Source organism: Megalopta genalis, chromosome 3, assembly GCF_051020955.1.
Source record: "Megalopta genalis isolate 19385.01 chromosome 3, iyMegGena1_principal, whole genome shotgun sequence".
Taxonomy (NCBI): domain Eukaryota; kingdom Metazoa; phylum Arthropoda; class Insecta; order Hymenoptera; family Halictidae; genus Megalopta; species Megalopta genalis.
Window position 1 is genome coordinate 16446143 of NC_135015.1, and position 24195 is coordinate 16470337.

The following is a 24195-nucleotide window of genomic DNA, read 5'->3' on the forward strand; positions in this document are numbered from 1 at the left end:
CTGTAACGCTCTACGCGCGATGCCCTGTTCGTGGCATTAAAAATTGCCAGATTCGACGAAATGCACGGACTCCGTCAATTTTTGTGTGGAAGATGCCGTTCGCGGCGAAACTCAGTTCGATGCTCCCCGTTTAATTAAAAAAGAAACGAAACCCATCTGCGATGTTTTATCGCGAAGTTAAAGCAGTTCAGAAGTGGCCCGTGCAATTTTCTTTCTTGACGCTTAACGTACCTCGTATGACTCTTACGGTCGGTCTGGCCTACAAAAGCGAAAGAAAAAGCGCGAGGAAGAAGTTCCACGATCTTCGAGGAGGATCGGTGAGATCCTATTAAACGGAGATAAGGAGTTATCTAATTGCTCGCGCGGCTGCAATTAAGGCGGCGGCTATTAACCGTGCGGATTGAGTGTCTCGTTGAAAGTATCGTTAATTCGAACGAGGCAAACAGGTTCCGATGCGGCGAATCGCGCCCGCGAGACAGCGTATTTCTGCTCGCCCTGTGCGCCGGCTACGGGGCCCTAAACCGCTTTTTATTACTCGTTTTTACCGCGGCGTATATCCTCTTGTCCGGAGTCGATCGAGGGAAACCGAACATGCGAGAGATATAAGTTCCTCTACGGCCAAACTGTTGCGCCTGCGGTCCCTATCCTCTCTCTCTCTCTCTCTCTCTCTCTCTCTCTCTCTCTCTCTCTACTCTTCTCTTCTCTCACTTTGATTCTTTCGCCGAGGATCCCTCGCCACCCTTATTCCCATTAGACCGACCCTTAGAGCTTAGGCGACGCGCCTTCTGCGGCACAGGGCACCCAAAGAAATTCATACGGTCTTGCTGAGACGAGTTACTGTATTCCATAGCACTCGATCAAAATAATGCAATATTTTGTTATATTATATTGTGAGATTGTGGATCTTTGTGTAAAATAAATATCAGTAAATATAATAATATAATAATATTATCATTGATACTATAATAGTATTATAATATTATAATGATATTATTATATTAATACTATAATAATATTATATTATAATATTTATTAAATTTCGCCGCAATTCTGTATATTTCAGATAGTCATTTTTGCCATAAATGCATAAAATCCGCAGTCTAATTTAATTTATTTCAGCGATGGGAAAGAGTCTCCATGTCAAAGTTATTTAATTAATACATAGAATATTATGACGAAATTTAATATTATTATTATAATAATAATATAATATAATATAATATTATAATAATAATATAATATAATATAATATTATAATAATAATATAATATAATATAATATTATAATAATAATATAATATAATATAATATTATAATAATAATATAATATAATATAATATTATAATAATAATATAATATAATATAATATTATAATTATACTATAATATAGTATACCAAGAAGAGAAAGAAAAGAAGCGATACATAACGAAGTCGAAGAAACATCTATTTCAACTTTATCATAGTCCCAAGCAATTGCAATTTTTGCAAACAATTTTTCAGCCACTGTCCAGTAAACCTCTAACACCCCACAAAAATGATACAACGCAATATTAACAATAATTACTGTATATTGTAAATGGTAACCTAACTAGACCGGCAAGATACAAATTGTCCGCTTCAATAGCGATCGCCAGGAAACCGATAGACACTTACCTCTCCTGTTAACGATCGGTAACCAGTTAAAAATAATCGAGTTTACTCATTCCTGTCATAACCGCGCACAATATCCAGGATCTATCTGAACGAAAGCTGTATTCGATTCCAACGTTTTCCAAATCCTTCGACGATCTCGAAGAGCGCAAATTCACCCGTCAAACGATCCACAATTGCTTTCTTCAGCCTTTTCACCGATCTCAAACTACACCTGCGCGTTTCTAACTTGAATGCATCAAAACCCGGACACAATATCCGCTCATAAACAAGACTCGTCGAACAGAAATACAGTAATTTCGCCGCTGGCGTTGTCCATCGGCGGCTCGTTTTTTACGGCCGCCGATTGTCAACAACCATAAAAGCCGGGCACGAAAGCCTCGACTAATCCTGTCACCTCTTCCCGGACCGTTCGCTTTTGTTTACAAACCGAGCAGGACGATTGGGGCGAGAGAGTTCGCCGTTGAACCAGGCAGGAGATATCGTGCTGTTTAGTATGCTCGGGGCTAATCCCGAAGGGACGATCGCCGTGGATTCGTTAATTGGTTCGCGCGTAGCCCGTCGGAAAAAAAGAAGAAAAGAAGAGACGACGTCGGCAACAATGGCCGAACGGTCGACCGTCCGACGGATTGTTTATAGATTACCTGACCGAGCAGACAATACCGGTGCCAGCTACCTGGCGATGGCCGGGATGATCACCCCTCGATTTCCGTTTCAGGTAACACGGCCATTGAACGGGCAGACGCGCGGCATCGGCCTTCGACCATTGTCAAGTCGGCGAGAAACAAGTCGTCTCGGGATCCGCGGCTCGCGCCGGATATTTGTCCCCGGGATCGATACACGCGTGCGATACGCGCCCTGCGACTCCCGCCGCTTCCTTGGTGCCCCGGCGCTCGCATAATCAATCGGAAGGATGTAATAAAAGGGGGCGAGGCAGGGAGAAACGGAGCGAGAGCTTTTCTCATTCCCTGCGTTTCCGAGCCGCTTTAACGGGCCTCGTTCGCTACTGCCGAGAGTGTCCCTTTACTCTCTCGATACCTGCTCGGTCATTGTTGTCTCATTTCTGGGGATTTACAGAGGCACGACACCCCCGGATCGCATTGAATTCCAGCTCTTTTGTCGCCGCCGGCTAGCGGGACTAAATTGCAGCCCCTCAATTTTGTCGTAAACGCGTAAACGCGTAAACCTATTGTCCAGAGTTAAGGATTGCCTCTGTCATCAGAGTTGAAGATTGTCTCTGTCATCGGAGTTAAGAATTGTCGATTTATAATGAAAATCTGAGACGTTTTTTTTTTAAAGCGGCATAAGTCACTTTACCGTAATGAAAAGTGGTGATTTTTTAATGGTTATACGAAATTATTTATACGGAGAAAAATATCAGTATCCTGATAAAGGATATAATTTCCTAACAAATACAAGGAAATTTTCTCGAAAGTTAGCATCCATATTTTCAAACGTGTTAAAACAACGCAAACCCTTAAATATATCGACCTAAAAACAAAGTAACTTATGCCACTTTCAAAATAAACGGCTCATCTGTTAGGAGCGTAAATGTTGTACGAGTCATCAATCGGATGACTCGATTCCACGTGCATGCAGTGCATTGGCGATGCACTGGCAATCGGTTACAGTTGTTCACAATACTGTTCGCAATCCTTTTAAAATGTTAGTAATTTTTTTAAGACTTTGCTGAACGAACTAAATTTTTTTTTAGATGATAGAGGGACTAGTCCATTAGACGATGATTAAAATGCCACTTTCTTTTTAAATTTTGCTATTGCTTGCAATGATATAAAAAAACACTGCACATTTCTTCCAGTTTTTGGTCAAAATCGTGATAAAACAGTGATTTTTGCAGTCTTTAATTTTTTTTTGTGACTCGCAACAACGTCAACTGATTTCGATAAAATTTTCATCGTGCATTTTTTAAATCTGCGTTACAGGCTCAGATAAAAAAGTTTAAGAAACGAGGACTTTTTATATTCATTTGTCATTCTAAGCAATAGCAGAATATTAAAAAAAAGCATTTTGATCATCAAATTCAATTCGCTTAGTCCAGTTTTTAAAAAAGTTATCGCCTTTTAAAAAATGTACGAACACTTTTTTGTGGGACACTGTATATATAACATGAAAATACAGTTCGGACAGGTCAGGGAAATTATTTCGAATTCGAAGCAAAAATAGCATCGAGTGCAAAGAGTTTACGCAATTTCCTTGTTTATGCTTGATTATATTACAATCGATTCACGCGGTCGCTGAAAGAAAAGTCGAAGAACAATGAGTTACCGCACACAATTGAGCCGAGAATCGTAAACAGGATTAAATAATAAAGAATCTACTGACGCCTGATTACCGCGATCGACCCAAAGCTCTAAACGTTTCGGAGAATTGTTTTCTTGTGTATAAGTTACATCTATCGTATTTATCGCATGAAATGCATCGTGTCAAAGCAAACGTCGTCAAAACGTCGTCGAAGAGAAGCTACAAATTCTTTAGATGTCACGTCAGTGTGTATGTTCCAATTTTAAATACAGTAGAACCTCGATTATTTGCTCCTTCAATATTAGAATCGTCTGTTATAATTTAAATACTTCAAATGATTAATACTGTAATCAACTCAACCAAAAGGCGACTCATGTAAAAAACAATTTATTTTACAAATCTTAGAGAAACAACTTCACGCAGTTTTATCTTTTACCGAGCACCATTCTGTCACGCAATTGTTAAGAAAAGCTTTGGATAAACGTGGATGTGATCGTTGTCTTAATTTCTGCGTGCGATTTCCTACATAAAAAACAATAAAGACAACATCGGTCACTTTAACCAGGTAATTGTTCCACTATTATTGTCCTTCTTATTGTTATCGCTCTATTCTACATATAAGTTACGTTACTCTGCGTAGCCCGAATAATCGAGGTTCTACCGTAATTACACTCAGAAAATTCATTCGACGTTCTCCACGTGAAACAGAGCACCATGCGTGGTCGCACACGTGCGACGCTGCTAGCGAACGTATCGAAGAACGAATTATGCGGCAATCTACACAATATTGTCGCAGACAATGCGGCACAATTTGTGAGTCGATGGACGATCTTGGAGCGAGAAGATCGGCCCCGAAGGAGGGACCACCCAATTTCGAAGGAGCGTATCCGAGCCATGAAAGACACGGTTTCGACCGACGAGCGGGCTATACCTGTGCTCGATGCACCGTGAATCATCGACGGAAACCGAAAACGAGCATCGTCCACCGAATATACGTGAGCGGAGAGCATCGTGGCTCTCTACAATCCTTCCGAAAAATTTCGAGACGATACGATCTCGCCGCTTTGAATGAACGAGCCGGCGCGGCGGCCGGACGTTAACCCTCTCCCATTCCGGAGTCGCTTCTTACTTCCCTTTTCTCTCTCTTCTCTGTCTCTCTCTTTCTTTCTCTCTCTCTCTCTCTCTCTCTCTCTCTCTCTCTCTCTACGGTCTCCTCTTGTAACGTAATATCGCCAAGTGCAAGCGGAACGAGTTCATAAAACCGCGTTTCGCCGCTCTCCGAGCTCCGACGATGCGAAATCGTGTAAACGCCGTGTACCGCGATTCTTTTCCTTCCTTTTCCACTCTTCGGCCTCTCTTCTCGTCGCTTCCTCCTCCTTGCTCTCTTCTCTGAGAGAGAGAGAGAGAGAGAGAGAGAGAGAGAGAGAGAGAGAGAGAGAGAGAAGAAGCAGAGATAGAAGGAGAAGGAGAGAGAGAGAAAGAGAGAGAAAGAAAAGATAGGGAGAGAAAGAGATCGAGAGAGAAAGAGAGATAGAGAGAAAGAGCGCGAAAGAGCGCGAGAGGGAGGGAGAGGAGAGAAAGAGAGATAGAGAGAAAAAGAGATGGAGAGAAAAAGAGATCGAGAGAAAGAGAGCGAAAGAGCGCGAGAGGGAGGGAGAGGAGAGAAAGAGAGAGCGAGCAAGTGGTTGCTCAGGGGTTGCTTTCCTTCGAGCCGCGAATCCTCGGCTCCTCCTTTTTCCCCTCGATCGGGAAAAAAGAAGGTGCTTTGAACTCGCTGGAGAACCCTAAGCGTCCCGCGGATCACGCGCGCCACTCTATTTCGTCCTTTTTCGCTCATTAGACTCTGCTGCTGAACCATGTGCCACCGAAACTCAGAGATTCTTACCCTGAAAGGCCAAACGTCGGCTCCGCTATAACCGATTAATTCTCCACGATGTCTGCGGAACACGACTGCCAGCGACATCTAGGGCGACGATGTTTGTTAGAAGACGTAGGAACGAGACAATCTTTAACTTGGTCGAAAATATTAGGCTGTCGAGTTCTTGCTAATTATTTCTACAAAATCAAGTGAGCCGTTCGAGGGAAAATATTCTGCCAAAAATAGTTTAGTTATCATCGAAATAGTTTAGTTTAGTTATCAGCCATTTGTTGAAATCAAAATAGGATAGCGTCGAATAGTAGTTAATAATAATATTTATATTCAATAATAATTATTATATATATATTATATATAATTATTTAATTATTTAAATTATTATTATATATTATATATATAATTAAATATAATGTTATCGAACTTTTCACATTAATCTCATACTCGTCACATTACATTTTCTTATTCTTTATTTTCAAGTAAAACAATTCGTTTCATTCGACGAATACGAAGTTATTAAATTTTGCAGATTTAAATTTCACACTCATCGTATTATAAATATCAATTTGCCGTCTATCCTAGGAAATGATTTGCGACAATGATGTCCTAATCTGCAACGTTATAAAATAAATTAGGAGCTAGCCATAAGCTGCCATTAGCCTACCATAAACCTGACCCTAGCTAAATGATTTTATTCGACCGCGGATTTTACGCATTTGTGATAAAAATGTGTAGACCGAATTCAGAACAATAAAAACATTTAAACAATTTTCAAGCACTGTTATCCAGCGAAAATTGTATTATTCCGATTTAAGTTAAGCATTTCTTCTCACTTCCTGCAAAATTTATGAAAATATTGCCGAGAAGTAAACTACATTGTTTTACATCGAATACATCAAGTTCCCATACTAATCATTTCCTAGGTGTCTTATAATGTTCTCCGGCAGCGTAGCTGCGCCATAATTCGCGGGAACGATGATCCGGCGAACGCGACATTAATTTCGCTGGCGGCGAAGAATTCCGGCGAGCGGCGGCACGCACCGTTCGATCGATAAAAAATACACTTCGAGTCCCGGGGATATTGAAACGCGGATAATTAAACGGGACTGTTCTATCAATTATGGGAACGGTTTCGGCGCAAATGGAAACCCGATTGCCCGAAAGAATTGATAAATTCAATTGCCGCGGTACTTACACGCGCGGCTCGCGGCTCGATTACCGGTTAATTACGAGCCTTCCCGAGACCTATAAACGTTATCGTAGATAATTCTGTGCGCGAATGTCGCGCGACCTATTCTCGAAGCCGTCGGAATATTTCTGCGGTTGCAAGGAAGAACGCCGCGAATCACGTGTCTTCGCTTCCGAGACATTGTCGCGTGCAGCAACGAGTCGAACTCGTGACGAGCACTTCGTGCATAATCTAATAAATCTGAATACTATTCGTCTCTTGGAAATCGAATTAGATTCGCCTGTTGTCGAAGCTTAAGAATGACAGTGAATCAGAACACGGAACAAATGAGAATTGTCTTCGCAGTTGCGAAAGAAATCATAGCGCCAAAGAGTTGAAGTTATGATCGCACTAGACCTTGATTTTATCGCTAGATTTTATGCATTTTTCACAGAAACGATTAGGTTAACAAAATTCTGAAGACGCGGAGGGAACTTGAGAATATTTTTCTATTACGCGCTACTTGTTAAAGCGGTTAACCCTTTACACTCGAAGCAATTCAAAACAATTTCTCCGACTTACGGTATTTCCGTTTCGCACGACTGCATTTTACACAGATGAAATTGAATATTGCGACTCGTGCAACAGTTACGCGTTTAACAGTTCTTAAAAATATAAACAAGTTTGATATAGTTAAAATTATCTTGAAACATTGTGTAACAATTTTAAGTGGTGAGTCAGAGTCACCATTTCAATCCAAAGGATTAAAAGAGAAAAGATCTTTCTGCCTGACTTACGTTCTTTATAATCAATGTCGACAATTTTTATTTCGCCTAAAAAGTAGCATTAACAGCGTTTCAAATTGCATAATTCTCTTGAGTTCATACAATTTCCTCTCATGATGTTTTTTCCGACAAATACCCATAATTCCAATGTGCTACAATTCGATGAATGCATGAACTTAAATTTTTCTTAATTCTAACTTGCGATGCGTTTTTTTATCGTGACACAGATTTCACGGGCACGATCGACGATCGGCGATCAAGCTGGCTCTCGCGGCCTTGAACTTTGCCCACGAAAATAGAGGAGGCGAAAGGAAGGATCGCGTGACAGCGCGAATTAGAAGTTCGCCAGGGGCCGGGGCGATTCGACGGTCTCGGTTAATTTTCAATTAGCGGCGGATCAAACAGAGCCCGAAAACTCCCGGGCTCTCCGGGAAACGGATACGGAAAGTTCGCCGGGGATCGAAAGAAAAGCCAAGGCTACGCCGGATGGAAAAATCGATCGCCGGCTGGAAAATCTTGGCCCGAAGACATTCGCGGATCACTGCGGAACGCTCCCGAGTTTCCAATTAACGCGCGGGCATTCGAGGAATTCCCTCGGCCGCGTTTAGAGACCGGCGGCTGACGTTCGATCGAATGCCTTGATCCCACAATTAAATACAATTATTGTATCGCCGGGCTCGGAGAGTCGATCGGCTGTTAGCGGATTCCGGTGATTGGGCAATCTCGCGATTTTCAACGCTGCTCGATAGAGGGCATGCTCTCAGTTTTAACGTAGCAAAATCGGCGTTTACCGTTCTAACGGTGAGAAACGCGTGTGTTCGAATAGTTGCGAACGTTGGTAAAATATCAGAGACTAAAAATAACGGTTGTGTCAAATCTAGGAGATAATCGTTGATAGAAAATTGATCTGAATTCGCGCAAAGAATAGTCGAAAGGAGAAGAGTAGATAAAAGAATAGTAGAGAAAGAAGAAACAAAATATAGTAGATAAGTACAAGTGAACCTTGACATGTTGTGGTTATTTATTAACGGTTACAAATGATTACTATCATTTAAGAAAAAATAAAGTAAATTGTTTTCGGCTGCGAATAACCGTTAGAAATATCGAGAATTGCTTTTCTTTACGAATGGTCAAACTTGTCATCGTAAATTAAAATAAGTTGTCTGTAACGAATCGATATTCCCGACATCGGTAATTGTTATTTCTAATAAAAGAAAAAAAGAAACAATTTTCGTCATCTGTAATGGTCGTTCGTTTCTATTTCCGTCGTTCGTAATGGTCATTGCTAAGGCGAAAGAATTCCAGTCATTCATAATGGTTATCGTAAACCATAAAAATTCTGGCCATTCGGAATGGTGATTGGTACGACGAGAAAAAAGAAAGGATTCTAATCATTTATAACGGTTATTTCTTTCGACACCATAATTTCGTAATTTCTTTCGACGCGTAATTCGTGTAAGAGCGATTGCGAGGTTACGCGATAAAAATGCACCTTGTTCACCTTTGGCTTTCGACTAGAATTGATTACATACACGCTCGATGCACGATTTCAACGGAATACACGTTTCTGTGAAATTTCTTCGTTTGTCGTTGGAAAGGTGCACAATGTTCGTCGACATTCTTCCCGGAAATCGCAGAGCTTTTTAACGTGTTTGATGCTGTATACGAATGCTGTACGCGTTGCTGCGTTTACGGCACGCAATTCTTCCGAATAAGGATCGCATTGAGAAGTCGCAGAATTTTAATAACTCGAATCTTCAAGTTACTTGAGTCAAAAAAGAATAAAGAATGATTCGAATAAACAAATTATTCTGAGTAAAAATTGCAATGAGAAGTCGCAGAATTTTAATAACTTGCATCTTGAAGTTATTTGAGTCAAGAAAGAATAAAGAACGATTCGAATAAATAATCGCATTGCGAAGTCGCAGAATTTTAATAACTCAAATCTTCAAGTTATACTTGAGTCAAGAAAGAATAAAGAATGATTCGAATAAATAAATTTTTCTGAGTAAAGATCGCATTTAGAAATTACAGAATTTTAATAACTCACATCTCCAAGTTACTTGAGTCAAGAAAAAGAATAAAGAATGATTCGAATAAACAAATTCTTCTGAGTAAAGATCGCATTGAAAAGTCGCAGAATTTCAATAACTCACATCTTGAATTTTCGAAGTGAATTTTCGAGTCAAGAGAAGATAAAAAATGATTCGAATAAATAGAACAATTCTTGTTCGAATAAAATCTTCGCGAAAAAAGTATTCATTTAAATTGCTATCCTAGATAAATATTCGGAACAATTAGAGAGAGATTGAGAATAACGGCTGACTCTGTTTAGAAAGCTAGCAGAAGGGTGAAAAAGGGTTCGAATGAGCGACACCGCGAACAGAACAAGTTTTGTACAATTCTCCGATCGGTAGAACCCTCGCATTTTTGGAGAACTTTGTGTTATGGCAATGTAACATAGACGTCAAGAAACGATCGAGCCAACGACGACAAATTTTCCCGCGAAAATCTCAGTGCGGTTTCTTCTTCCCTGGAAATAATGGTAGAGCTGAACATTCGCGGTCAACGATTTCCACCGAGCTCCAGGGGAGGATTCGATGGATCACCGGAACAAAAGGAACAACTCGATTCGATAAACACTTGGCCGCTGCCGCGTGCGTCCGAGCGCGCGACCGACGAAAAAGAAGCAGCGAAGAACGAACGACCGGAAAGCCGAAAGAGAGAAAAAGAAAGAGAGAAAAAGAGGAACAGAAAGAGAGAGAGAGAGAGAGAGAGCCTTTCTTCCGCTCTCTTTTCCGTTTCTTTCCGCGTAATATTGACGGAACGCGATGCTCGTCGCAACCGAACCGTTCCGCGAGTATCAATTGCGCCTCGAATTAAACAGCCGGCTCCAATTAAAACATTATGCATCGCGTCGCACGAGACGGCCGCGCCGCGCCGCGCACAAAAGGATAACGAGACCTGTCACGCGGGGCTCGGGGGTGGCGACCCACCCCCTGCGGAAAAATCGAGGAGGAAAATCCCGACGGAGCCGCGGCTTTATCGCGGCGCCGACCTCAAAGGGATCGCCGGTTCTAAATAATCAGCAAGGTTCGGCCCGAATCAGGCCCGAGTAGCTCCACCTACAACCACGCGACATACAGGGTGGTCCACCTAAATCAAGCCACCTAAATATTTCCTCCAACTGCGAAGTCGCGAATAATATTTTATACGGAATTTGTGACTGGTATTAATCCTTTGCAATCCCACTTTCTTCGTGGTTACGATGATGATGAAGCATCTTTTCGATTGCAATAATTATTCGTTGTAATAAGTAGACCGCGGATTTTATGCGATTGTCGCGAAAATTAGTAGTACGAATTTAGTGAATTATATATATATAAATAATTAAGGGAATATATATATATGTATATAATAATAATAATAATAATATAATAATATATATATAAATAATTAAGGGAATTAAACAGTGTCATTATATTAGTTTCGAGTAACTAAAATTGTCAAGAAAAGAGAAGGAACTGTCCACCTGTCAACCGATTGTTGCAATTCACAAATACAACATACATTTCGCATAAAGATCTCGCGTTTCCGTAATAAATATCCCGAAAAGTCTAAATAAATTCAGTCTTATCACTTCTACAAAGCAACGCGGCATTCGCCGCTTCGAATGCTCGCTGGTTTCAGCGTTAATGCCTGCGAATTGTGCGATGCAGTGGATTTTCGTCTTTCATAAATTCGTTTCTCCAATATTCCCTGCAACTTGGCTTTTTCTTTCCCTTAAAACCGTACGCCTCGAAGAGTCAACCATCCCTCTTCGCTCACGAGCAAAACCGTGACAAACGTCCGTACATCTGGCGCGCCTCGTGAATGGAATTTCTCGGAAAAATCCACGGTTTAGCAATAACGATCTACCAGCAGTGCAACAACGATTCGCGCGAATCCATGACCCAGAACCGAGAAGAAGAAGAAGAAGAAGAAGCGAGAGATTAATCGTCGCGGAGCTGCGAAGCGGCGTCGCAGCCGGCCTCTGTCGAGGACGATCTGCATCCTTGATCGACGATCGTTAGACAAGGTTGCGCCGGTGGGGGTCTTCCGCGATTTCTAAGGTTTCTCGGAGACACCTTATCCAAGTTCGTTTACCTCCGTTGCCAAGGAGTACCGTTGCCCGGCGCGGAGAAGGGGGTGGGATTCTCTATAATCGTGAAATCGCGGAGGACACCTCGGGAACCCGAGCGTCTGGCCACCCTCTCTCGGTCCCGGACGCCGGGAGAGAAGAGAGAGAATAGATAAAGTGAGAGAGAGAGAGAGAGAGAGAGAGAGAGAGAAGGAGAGAGAGCAGCATGGGCGGGTTCCGTTCAGCAGCCGCTGCACGCTCGAAATATTTTCCAAGCAATCTCTCTTCGTCGATTAACCGAGCCGTCCCTGGTGTCGCTCGGTCCGCCGTAGATCGGTTGTTTATTAAAGCAAAGGCCCCGAGCCTGCTTTTATTTCACCCCGGAAGCGGCCAATTTTCCGATACCGAGCCGGTGAAAACCCGGTTTTTCTATTGCCACCGCGGATCGCGGACCGCTTTTCCCCTTCGTTTTCTTCGTTCAGCCGCTCCTTTGTGCAAATTCGCTCGTTTACTTTATTTTTCGACCGGCTGATTAATTTCTCCTCTGCCGGAGAGGCCGTGGTTCGAGTCGCTAGGAATGCACGCGCGAAATTTCAAATTGCTATCTGCGATATCTTTGATGTTTGCCGATTATCGACGCGCAAGCGCAATTGCGGATTTTACAGGCGTTTTTGCGACTGGTCGAAGGGGAACCGGGTTAAAATATCTGAAAAAGTAGGGGAAATCGTTCGTGGAACACTTCTGTTCCTGTGGAATAATATTTCAAGATTTATTTCACGTTTATCTATGCCGCGGTGAAGAATATTATTCGTCGAAATAGCGTTTTCATATGATTTTAAGGAAATAGTTATTCGAAAAATAGTATTTCGTGCGTCTATGTTTCCAGCAATTGCTTGAAACTCCATTTGTTACGAGTGATATTTATGAGAGAAAGTAAACCACGTTGGAATTTCTATTGCATCTTCCGGAAGCGTTTTATTATCCTCTCAATTAATAACGATGAGTTAGGTAGATCATTTGTTAGCGTCGAATTAGAAACGATTCTTGCGATCAAATCGAACGCTTGTATCGGTAAAACGAAAGTTGTATATTTGTAGTGTTCGATCCTTTCGATTAGATTCACTTTTGTGTCTCCGTTTAAAACATCTACCGTTCATTTGTCTAAATAACTGCACAACTGCATATTTTTACGAAGAATAAAAATATTCTGCAACTGTTGTAAAGCACAAGAGCCAATTAGGAACGTCTTCCTTTTTTTAAACAATTTTATTAGAACGAAGATAATGTATCGATGCCTTTTAACCCTTTGCGCTCGAGTGGCGACTCTACGACGCCATTAAAAACTGCTGTGTCGCGTTTCAAGATAATTTTAACAGCACCGAATCGGTTTGCATATAAAATTTGCTGAGAGTGTAACTGTTGCACGAATCGCAAAATGCAATTTCATATGTATAAAGTGCATTAAGTTATATAAAATGTCGATATGTTGTATAAAAGTCGAAGAATATTATATTTATTAATATTTTAATATTATATTATATATTAATATATAATTATATAATAATATATAAATAAATAATAATATATAATAATATATAAATATTAATATTTATATATTAATATTTTAATATTTATTAATATTTTAACTCGAAGTTCAAAATAGTCCCCGACTACAAAGGGTTAATCCTTAAACTTCTTATTTCTTTTTAAAATCACGTCTACCTATTTTTCAAATCCGCACTCTATTCCAATAATTACACCGAGCAGAAAGGGGGACACCGACGAAGAAAGATTCCTCGAGAAAGATATAACATATCCGGTAGCAAGCATCGCGGAAGTTCCCCGCGAGTTCGGTGAAATAAACTCGGCCGTTAATCCGGGTTAAATGAGATGATCTGCGAGTAAGGAAACTCGCATAAAGATCCCCGCTTCTCAAGGTACCGGGGCCGAGGGCCCGAGATATCGCGGTTCATGAAGTCGTCAAAAACGCTATCGGAGGGTTGAAGCGCCATTAAACGGTTGATGTATTCGAACGATCGCGGAGAAGTCCGCCGTAAAAACTCGCGCAAGCACCGAGCGAACCGACCACCGGAGGGATCCATGGATCGCCGTGCGGAGAGAGCACGTTCCGCGCCACGTGGCTGGCCGATGACTCCGCGATATTTGTCCCGCGCAAACTTTCGTTACGTATGCAAACATCTGGTCTCGGACGCGGAGGCATAACAATGCGAAGGAACTATAAATTTTGCAACGATTGCGCGATCGTTCGAGCGCGGGACTTGCGAATCAGCGGGACTGATAGGCGAACAATGGGATACGAACTGATCGATTCCGATGGCCAAAAGTTGTTCTTCTCGCTTGACGCAGTCTAAAATGTATCTATTGACTTATTTATAGCGGTTTAACATAAATAAAATCATTGCGAATAAGTAAAACTGATTAATGAAATATTGAAATTATTATCCTTATTATTTAATGGATATTTTAACATTGTGAGGATAATTTTAAATATTATGTAACAAATATTAGTATTATTATTATTTGCGTTGCGTGAAGGTAATATTATTATTAAAGAGAAAAAAAGCTGAAAACAATCAAAATCAACTTAGAGATCATGAAAAGTTATGTGAAAATATTGAAAGGTATTAAAAACCATTATAAAGTAGTAAAAAGCGTTAGAAACTATTTCAAAATATCAATTAAAAACTATTTAAATTAATAAGCGAGCGATGTTTCAGGAACGAGTTAAGAGAAAAATGGGTACAGTAGAACCTCGATTAACCGAACTAGATTTTCCTCGATCGTTATTATTTAGATTTCCTACTAATTTAAGTAACAACAATGAAACCATAAAAGGACCTCGATCAAACCTCGCTCCATCATCTTATCCCATTGTATCAATAATTAATCGAACATAAAAAGAATTATCAATTTTGAATTCGTACAATCGAAGTCAAAAGTCTTCACTTTTCTCACCGTTGTTCGCACATTCCGATAGCCGAGACGACGAATTTATCGCGAGATTTGGACGAGATCGCGTTTCGACCGGCTCTTCACGAGGAAATATTCGACCGTGCGAGGTTTCCCGACGGATCATCGAACGGCCGTCACTCGTTACGCAGAGCTGTCGGCGCCTTCGAATCGCGCTTATTAGCGGCCGCATTGACAATGACAAGAAGCGATAATTATGATCGCGGCTGGAGCTGCGCCGGCGGCTTAAAAACCCGAGCGCGACGGCTGCCGGAACGGCGGGGTGTCTCTCCCGCCGATCAAATCGAGTGATATCGATTTCGGGGCGAGCCGCGGGTGGGAGCGGAATCAGCGCCGAACAATTCGCCGTTGGAGAACACGGTCGACGAACGCTAAACCACGTGCTGCGGAGCCCCGCGCGCCGCGTTCCCGCAGCCGCCCTTTCACCCCGTGCCACGAACTCGCAAAGGTTACGGGTTCTCGGCGTATTGACCTTCAACCCGGGCCCACCACCGGAACCTGCTCTCCCGGCCAATCCACCCACGCCTAACGAGCTGTCTGCCTACGCGTTAACCGACCCCGCTGATCTTTTCCTCTCTCTCTCTCTCTCTCTCTCTCTCTCTCTCTCTCTCTCTCTCTCTCTCCCTCTCTCTCTCTCTCTCTCTGGAGATCCGAATAGCGACTGCACACCGGTCCACGGTAGTCCGGAGGTCGATTATTTTTGACCAAAAGTTCATACCTCGACCTCGACATTTCGAGACGTTTGTCTTCCCTCGGAACTGGCAACGCTTCGAAGCCTTCGGACCCGAAGCATTAACCCTTTGCACTCGAGCGGTCACTCAGAGGCGCCGTTAAAAATTGTTGTATCACGTTGGAAAGTAATTTTTATGTTATCATGACTGTTCATATTTAAGAGAGTGTTTAAAGGGTAACGTACGAATTGCGAGACTCGATTTTACGTGCGCAAAATGCAATGAATTGTGTGAAATTGAAATAATACTGTGGATCGGAGAAACTATATTGTTTATATTAGTTTATATTTATATAAGTTTATATTTATAAGTTCATTATATAAGTTTATTATATAAGTTTATATTTATATAAGTTTATATTAGTTATAAAATATGGTGTTGCGAAGACAAATTTACCGAATTGAAGGTGGGACCAATTATTTCAATTATTTTCTGTTAACACTAGAACTACCGAACCAGTTAAAATGACTTGTTTCTGATATTTTCTTTTACACTTCCTGACATTTTGAAAATATTTCTACGACAAATTGTTTAGATAATCTACGTTCAGACATATATTACAATAGAAACGATATAAAGTTTATATAAGTCTAATCTCATCATCATTACAGAACAGTTTAAATTAACCGTGTTTAAGGCTCGGTAGTTCTAGCGTTAAACAAAAAGATGCAAGTCTGGGCTACATTTCCAAGTATCTGTGCACTTATAATAGTCATTCCATTATGGCATAAGCATCTTATGAGACACATATAAATGGCACAACGTTCGCAACACTCGTAACTTTGACAAGGCTTCTATCAAAATGTTTAGAAATGATATTAATTAGAGAGCATCGAAGCCACGCACCGCAGAGTATTTTGCATCCAAAGATCAAGGGCGTGTTAGAGGACTCCTAGATAAGGCTATCGGTCTAGCTAGCCTTACCGGATGACGTAGCCTATCGGTCTATCAATCTAAAGGTAGCAGGCCCTGCTGCCTCGGCCGCAAGGACGATTGAGTGCAGTGTACGTAAGCATCGATGATGGATCAGCTGGTTGGAGGAGAGGGTGTCGCGAGCTAAGGGTCTGTCGAATGCTGGCAGTCGAAAGCGGTCTCTTAGCTTCGACTCTGTTAACCGAAGCTGCTACTAATTGCCATTTAATTGCTCAGGAGACACCGCGACATCCGACGCGAATTTCCAACCCCGATTCGAGAAGTTGCTTTGCATTGTGTTTGATCATGTACGCTCGTAAGTTATTATTGTACAGCTGTCATTTTGGACTGCGGTTCATTATGCGAAATAAAAGTTTATTGTATCACAATTACAACAGGCACAGACCAAATAGAAGGTTATCTCTTTCTTCGACAATTTTAATTAACTGGAAATAGTATCTTGGTATTCCTAATTTCATTCAATTTAATGAACATTTTAAATTGCACCCTGCACAATTTTATCGTAAATGCATACAATTCGCGGTCTAGTTGTCATATTTTTTTTCACTACGATAACTACGCGTTTTTACGCGTTTATTATGCAAATGGATAGATAAAATACCGAGGTGTAAACAAATTGGACAAATTTAAGAACATTGCTGTCTTCTGTTCAATTTATTCAAATTAGTGGAAACATAAATATATTATTATGTAAACTCTGTTTCTTACAATCGGGTTTCAACATTTTTAGTTTGCACGAAAATTCGCCGTCTAATATACATAATAAAATGTGCATAACGAAACATAAAGATACAGTAGGGACTCCCTTGTGTGAATATTCATTTTTACAATATTTTGATATTCAAACGTTGTATCATTTATTGTACTATTATTTAAATGCATTGTTTCATATTGTAATTTCATTGTATTATTTATATAAATTATCATCTAATGGAGAACTGGAATGAAAAAATATATACTTGGCATAATTATTAAATTATGTATTGGTATAATTATTAAATTATATATTGGTATAATTATTAAAATATATTGGTATAATTATTAAAATATATATTGGTATAATTATTAAATTATATATTGGTATAATTATTAAATTATGTATTGGTATAATTACTAAATTATGTATTGGTACAATTATTAAAATATATATTAGTACAATTATTAAAATACATATTAGTATAATTATGAAAATATACATTGGTATAATTATTAAATTAAATATTGGTATAATTATGAAAATAAATATCGCAAAAATAAACCTTCAAGAGAATCTCTGCTGTACGCGGTATCGTTCAGTTTGCTCGTTATTCGAGTCTGCGACGCGTAATCGAGTTCCCCGCGAAAGATATTCCGAAAATCCTGGTCCCGCGAAGGGTTAACACACCAGATACAAGTAATCTCGGCATCGCGGACTCGCGTCGACGATTATTTATGCGAGATTTCAGCGATCACGGCGTTCCCGCCCCGTTCGCGTCTCCTCGTATCCTGAAAGCTGAACGGATCTCCCGCCGCGGGAGACCGTTCATTGACCTCTCCTATCGGAATCCGATAGCCTCGAGGGTATTATAATGAGCCGAATAACGACGCTTCCAAAAACCAGCCACTGCTCGTCGACGATTTACGAGCGCCTCGATATCGTCGTGGATTGCCAGCCTCCGTTCTTTTCTCGTTCGTTCGCGGGATACGAGCTGGTTCGACGGCCGCGGGAAACCAGCTCTCGAATCCTTTTCACGCGATAGAAGGAATCAAATCGTTTCAACGAGCCACGAGTTTCCCCGGATGAACGCAGGCAACCGATTCTTTATTTCAGTTTCGCCCGATAAACGCTCTTTTACTACAAGAGCTCTACGATTGTACACGGTGTCCAGAAAGGTTGGGGTCAAACTTATGCTATCGCGTTGCCGAGGTCGAATAGACGGAAAAAGGTCGTATGAACTTGCGTCCGGAAATGCTTCGTTGAAAAGATACAAGCGTTCGAAGTTCGTATAAGCGTTCGTTTATAACAATACGGGAGAATTTGCGAATGTACTGAAAGTGCATTTATTATTATTTCTAACGCAGATGGAACATTCGAAAGAGTCGAACAAAAGTCTGCGCTCTTGCAGCGGCAGGGATTTCCGAACATTCTTTTTACAGCTGATAAAATAAATCGTAAATATATTTAGAAGCTTCTATCTTTTTTCTCAATGAAGCATTTTCGGACACGAGTTTATTCTAATACATGGTATAAGTTTGATTCCAACCTTTCTGGACACCCTGTACATTGTTCTCGTCGATATTAATAAGCTTAATGTAATAAATTCCCAAATGAATTTTTCTAATAAAATAAATCTTGATATAATTTGATATAACGAAATTATCGAATATAACGAAATATTAATAAATTTTCTTGTTATTACATTCGATGCGAAGTCGTTCATACGTGACAAGACCCCGTAGGTTTCATGCAAATGCATATTTTTACAGGAAATAGACAAAAAGACGATGCCCGGACAGAAATTTGTTTTCGAGTAATTAGAGGATTCTGAACGTACGCTCGTCGTTTTACACTGTTTGCGTAACGCGTATGCAATTAAAGTGACCGCGAAAAGAACTAAATGTATACCTGGCTCGCGTGTGACGTAACGGAGCGCAGATATCATTCTTATTTCGCGTCGAAATCCGCGAGTCTATTTCACCGGCATCGGAACTCGATCGTCGGGCAACATTTGAATGAATCGCAACCGAAGCGACCGGCTGTCCGGAAGGCTCGAGAGATCCTTTCCGTTCGCGCCGGTGCCGACCGGAAACCAGCAAATCCACGGGAGTATTAGAAGCCGTATATTTCCTCCGTGGCAAACAGAAAAGCGTGAAGTAGTAGGAAGAAGCTATAGCCACGCGCGGCTCCGTTCGGCGACCGGCTCGGATAAATAAAACATCGTAATCGTCGTCGCGGCGTAATGCACCACGGAATCGATACAAGACAGAAGCTACGACGCGTCTTCGGCCTTTCATCTTCCGTGTTCCTCCACCCTCTCTGCTTGCGCCAGCAGCGTTCCACCCCTGTGCGCGTTTCTCTGGCCACAGTGACCACAGTTCGGCAAAATCCGTTCGATTGGAAAATTCTTTATTCGAAGAATTCTTTATTCAAATCATTCGAATAATTTCTGATTTGAATAATTCGAAGAATTCTTTATTCGAATAATCTCTTATTTGAATAATTCGAAGAATTCTTTATTCGAATGATTCTTTACTAGAAGAATTCTTTACTCGAATAATTCGAAGAATTCTTTATTCGAATGATTCTTTACTAGAAGAATTCTTTACTCGAATAATTCGAACAATTCTTTATTCGAATGATTCTTTACTAGAAGAATTCTTTACTCGAATAATTCGAAGAATTCTTTACTGGAATAAGTCGAAGAATGTTTTATTAGAATAATTTCTTATTCGAATAATTCGAAGAATCATTTACTCGAAGAATTCTTTACTTGAATAATTCGAAGAATTCTTTATTCGAATAATTTCTGATTTGAATAATTCGAAGAATTCTTTATTCGAATAATCTCTTATTTGAATAATTCGAAGAATTCTTTATTCGAATGATTCTTTACTAGAAGAATTCTTTACTCGAATAATTCGAAGAATTCTTTATTCGAATGATTCTTTACTAGAAGAATTCTTTACTCGAATAATTCGAACAATTCTTTATTCGAATGATTCTTTACTAGAAGAATTCTTTACTCGAATAATTCGAAGAATTCTTTACTGGAATAAGTCGAAGAATGTTTTATTAGAATAATTTCTTATTCGAATAATTCGAAGAATCATTTACTCGAAGAATTCTTTACTTGAATAATTCGAAGAATTCTTTATTCGAATAATTTCTGATTTGAATAATTCGAAGAATTCTTTATTCGAATAATCTCTTATTTGAATAATTCGAAGAATTCTTTATTCAAATAATTTCTTATTTGAATAATTCGAAGAATTCTTTATTCGAATGATTCTTTACTCGAAAAATTCTTTATTCGAATGATTCGCACGAACTATCGGCGAATAAAAACAGTACAAGCCACAGAACGTGAACAGTACAGTTAAAAGCATTAACTCAATCGCGAATAAAATAATTTAATCATCTATTAATTCGAATAATCGTCGGAATAAAGAGTTATTCGAACAATGTGAACCACCGCGTTGCCTCTACATCCCCCTATTTCACCGTAATTGCTCGTCTCGCGCGAAAATACCGCGTCTCGTACCTTCCGGTTCCGGGCGGCGTCGCCGTCTTTCTCCGCGCGGAATCTCGTCGCGGATCGTCCGCTCGCGTTTTTAACAATTTTTCACTCCCACCACCGGTCCCGGTGATAGATCGTGCCGGGCTTCGGCGCGTCGCTGTCTCGCCTGGCTCGGAACACGATGTGCGTGTGTGTGTGTGTATCGAGTTCACCGGGATCGGTGTTACTTTTTCAACGGGCCTGGTCTCGTAAACCCTCGACTACGGCGCGCGACCGACTATTTTCACGGATACACGGCACTGTTCCACGGTTAATAAATCGACGGTTCCTTTCGCTAGGTAATTCTATTAGACCGGCGCGGCGGCGTTCGCGATCGCGGCGGTTGATCGCGATTTCGCGAACGGACGTTGTTAACGCCCGGTTGTCGCGCCGATGTTAAAAAAGTTATAGTCTGCCGCGCGCGATTCGCGAGCCATTGTCTCGCCCGTGGGACTCGGCCGACGTTTAAATCCGACGAGGAGCGAAGGATCGAGAGGAAATTTGCGCGTGTCTTTGCGCACGCGGGAAATATGCGTTTCCTGTGGACAGCTTCGAATTCAGGATACTTTTGGTTTGCGAAAATTTGGAGTGCTTGCTCAGAGATCATTATCGAGCTCCTCGAGATCGGCGGGATAGAAATACGTTCTTTCCTTCGGCTGGGAAGATTCGTTCAACTGAGTTCAAGCTTTTCAATGTTTGCCGTGAATTTCAACTGGCTGAAATATACAAATTTGTTCGAGGAGATTGAAACATTGGAAAGTGAAAATGTTCGGGTAACTTTCTCCGGCTGGGACATTCGATGTCAATTCGCCCTCAGCCACATTCGAGAAAATTGAAAGCGACAAAGGAGGAACGAAACGGTGACCGGTGCGCGTCAGAAAACGGTGACTTTTGACGAGCGATGAATCAGAGTGACAAATCAATAGGCGTGCACAAAGCCGCGATGACCAGCCACACCTATTCCGGGGAAGATGATCGTTGGTGGAAAAGCACGAACGAAGGATCGTCTGGAGTCTGGGTATCCCGTATCGATGCGTGCCGGTCCGCCATCGAGACGGCAGAGCACCTTGCCGCAGAGTACAGCGAGGTAAGGCGACGGGCAGCAGGGTAATGGTAGCTTTGAGCTTCTGAAATTGCAAACGACGGAGGACAAGAACGCCTGGATAGTCCGGGTCTGCCTTTATCAAAACGGCTTGTCAGCTACAGCCTTTATCGTCGAGTTATCGGGGCCGCGGCGAAGGAGGCGAAGCAGGCGGAGAAAATCCGAGGAAAATCGAGAAACGGACAGAGCTGCGCGCTCGCGCGGATTTTGCGAGCGTGTGCGCGGGGACAGAGAGAAAGAGAGAGAGAGAGAGAGAGAGACCGTTCGTCGAAACAGACAGCGGACCGGATAAGTAAACGGCGCCGAGCGAGAGACGGATTTTATCCCGGTGAATCAATGTCTCGGAGACACAGAGAGCGTCACAAAGGATCGAGAGATCCGAGGACGTGCCTGCAAACGATCTTATTATCACGGGTCGCGGACGCTTCCCCGCTGCGCTCAATTAATGGCCGGTATAATAGCCGCGAATGGGAACCGCCGTCACGCGGACGTTCGTCCGGAACACTCGGAATCTCGGTGTGTCTCTCCCTTGGAAAATTGAAATCTCGTCACACGCATACTCTCTCTCTCTCTCCTCGGCCGGCTTGTTTCGGAGCCGGGGACAAAGGCTTCGCTATAAACGGAACGGCTAACCTTGGATGGTCATTGTCAAGAAACGGACACGTTCATTTATCCGACGCGCAAACTGTATTACAAAGTTGGCTGCGATCCATCGCGATCACGACTCCGCCGCGCTTTATGGAGTTCATTCGGGAACGGGGTTGATTCGACCCTTCTTCTGCTGTAATTCTCTCTCTCTCTCTCTCTCTCTCTCTCTCTCTCTCTCTCGGCGAGGAATGTGAATACTTCTAGATGCCGCTATGGGGCCCCCGGCCCATAAGCAAGATCCAATCCAATTTCGGAATTCCGTGTCGACGCGACGCGACAGGACTCGCTTCGAAACATCTGGCACGGTTCACGTGAATCAATCAGGTTTCAATGGTGTATCTCGTTCGGGTTTCGAGTCGTAACTCTTGCTTATAAACAAATACAATCGCTTTTGAGATTCAAGATTGCCCGACGCGTTTAAATCAATTCTTGAGGATTCGTATTTGAACGGCGGAGCCAACTCTGATTGAAGATCCGACGAAGAGTCCGAAGACGAACCAGCTTGGGGTTCCAGGACTGGTTGAAACCACCGACTGGAGATTTCGAGATCCAATTTGGACCGGATGTCAAGCCAGTTTGAGGACTCAATCTAGCTTCAAAGACTCGGTTTGCAGACAGAAGTTATCTGAAACTCTTTGACTCGATCCTTGAAGATCCCAGTTGGTTGATAAACCCGACACTGTTTGAGGACTCGTGATGAAGTTTGAAGACGCGTAAGTAGGTTTGAAGACACATAAGTAAGTTTCGAAGACACAAAACTAAGTTTTGAAGACTCATAACTAGGTTTAAAGACACGTAACTAAGTTTTTGAAGACACATAACTAGGTTTAAAGACTCATAACTAGGTTTGGAGACTCATAACTAAGTTTTGACACTCTTTAGTAAGTTTCGAAGCCTCATAATTAAGCTTGAAGATTCGTAACTAAGTTTGAAGACCCATAACTAAGTTTTGAAGAGTCATAACTTGGTTTAAAGACACGTAACTAAGTTTTGAAGACTCATAACTAGGTTTAAAGACTCGTAACTAAGTTTTGGAGACATATAACTAGGTTTAAAGGCTCATAATAAAGTTTGGAGACTCATAACTAAGTTTGAACACTCTTAAATAAGTTTTGAAGACCCATAACTAAGTTTTGAAGACTCGCAACAAAGTTTGAAGATCCATAACTAAGTTTTGAAGACTCGCAAGAAAGTCTGAAGACTCACAACTGAGTCTGAAGACTGAAACCAGAAGTTCCAAGCCAGTTTGAAAGCTCCGCCGGGATTTTCGAAGATGCAACTTGAACTGAATACGAATCCAGTTCGAATACTCGATGTATCTCGAATGCTCTAGTCATCTCGCAGATCCGAATCGGCTCGAATATCGAGGCCAGTTGTATTTCCGAGGATCGAACGTAGCCCGAAGCCGAACCCGGTTCGCATACAGGTTCCAATTGGCCACAGTCCGGTTCCGAATCACGCTAGTCCCGGTCGCGACAGCTCGCGAGCCGATCGGAAAGACGCTTCGCCGAGCCGGTAGCAATTTATCGACGTGTTTATAACGTAGCTTGCGAACAAGCGTCAGCCGTGGAGGATTTATACGCCTGTCCCGTGTAGCGAAGGGATTAAGAACTCGAGCACGCAGCATGGAAACGCGAGTGTGCGCTGGGACGAGCCGCGGAACCAGGTTTTATCTCG

The 24195-nt window shown here is 41.6% G+C and overlaps 1 protein-coding gene across 7 annotated transcripts in view; it reads right to left on the reverse strand.

The window, feature by feature from the left end:
• Positions 1-24195, reverse strand: part of lilli (AF4/FMR2 family member lilliputian) — a 447030-nt gene that overhangs the window by 288736 nt on the left and 134099 nt on the right. The window contains exon 1 of one of the 7 annotated variants that reach the window (XM_033478331.2): positions 1653-1802. The exons of the other annotated variants lie outside the window; for them this stretch is intronic. The gene's annotated coding sequence lies outside the window, so the exon portion shown is untranslated. Of the gene's footprint in view, positions 1-1652; positions 1803-24195 lie in introns of those variants that run through there. 7 annotated transcript variants of the gene reach the window in all.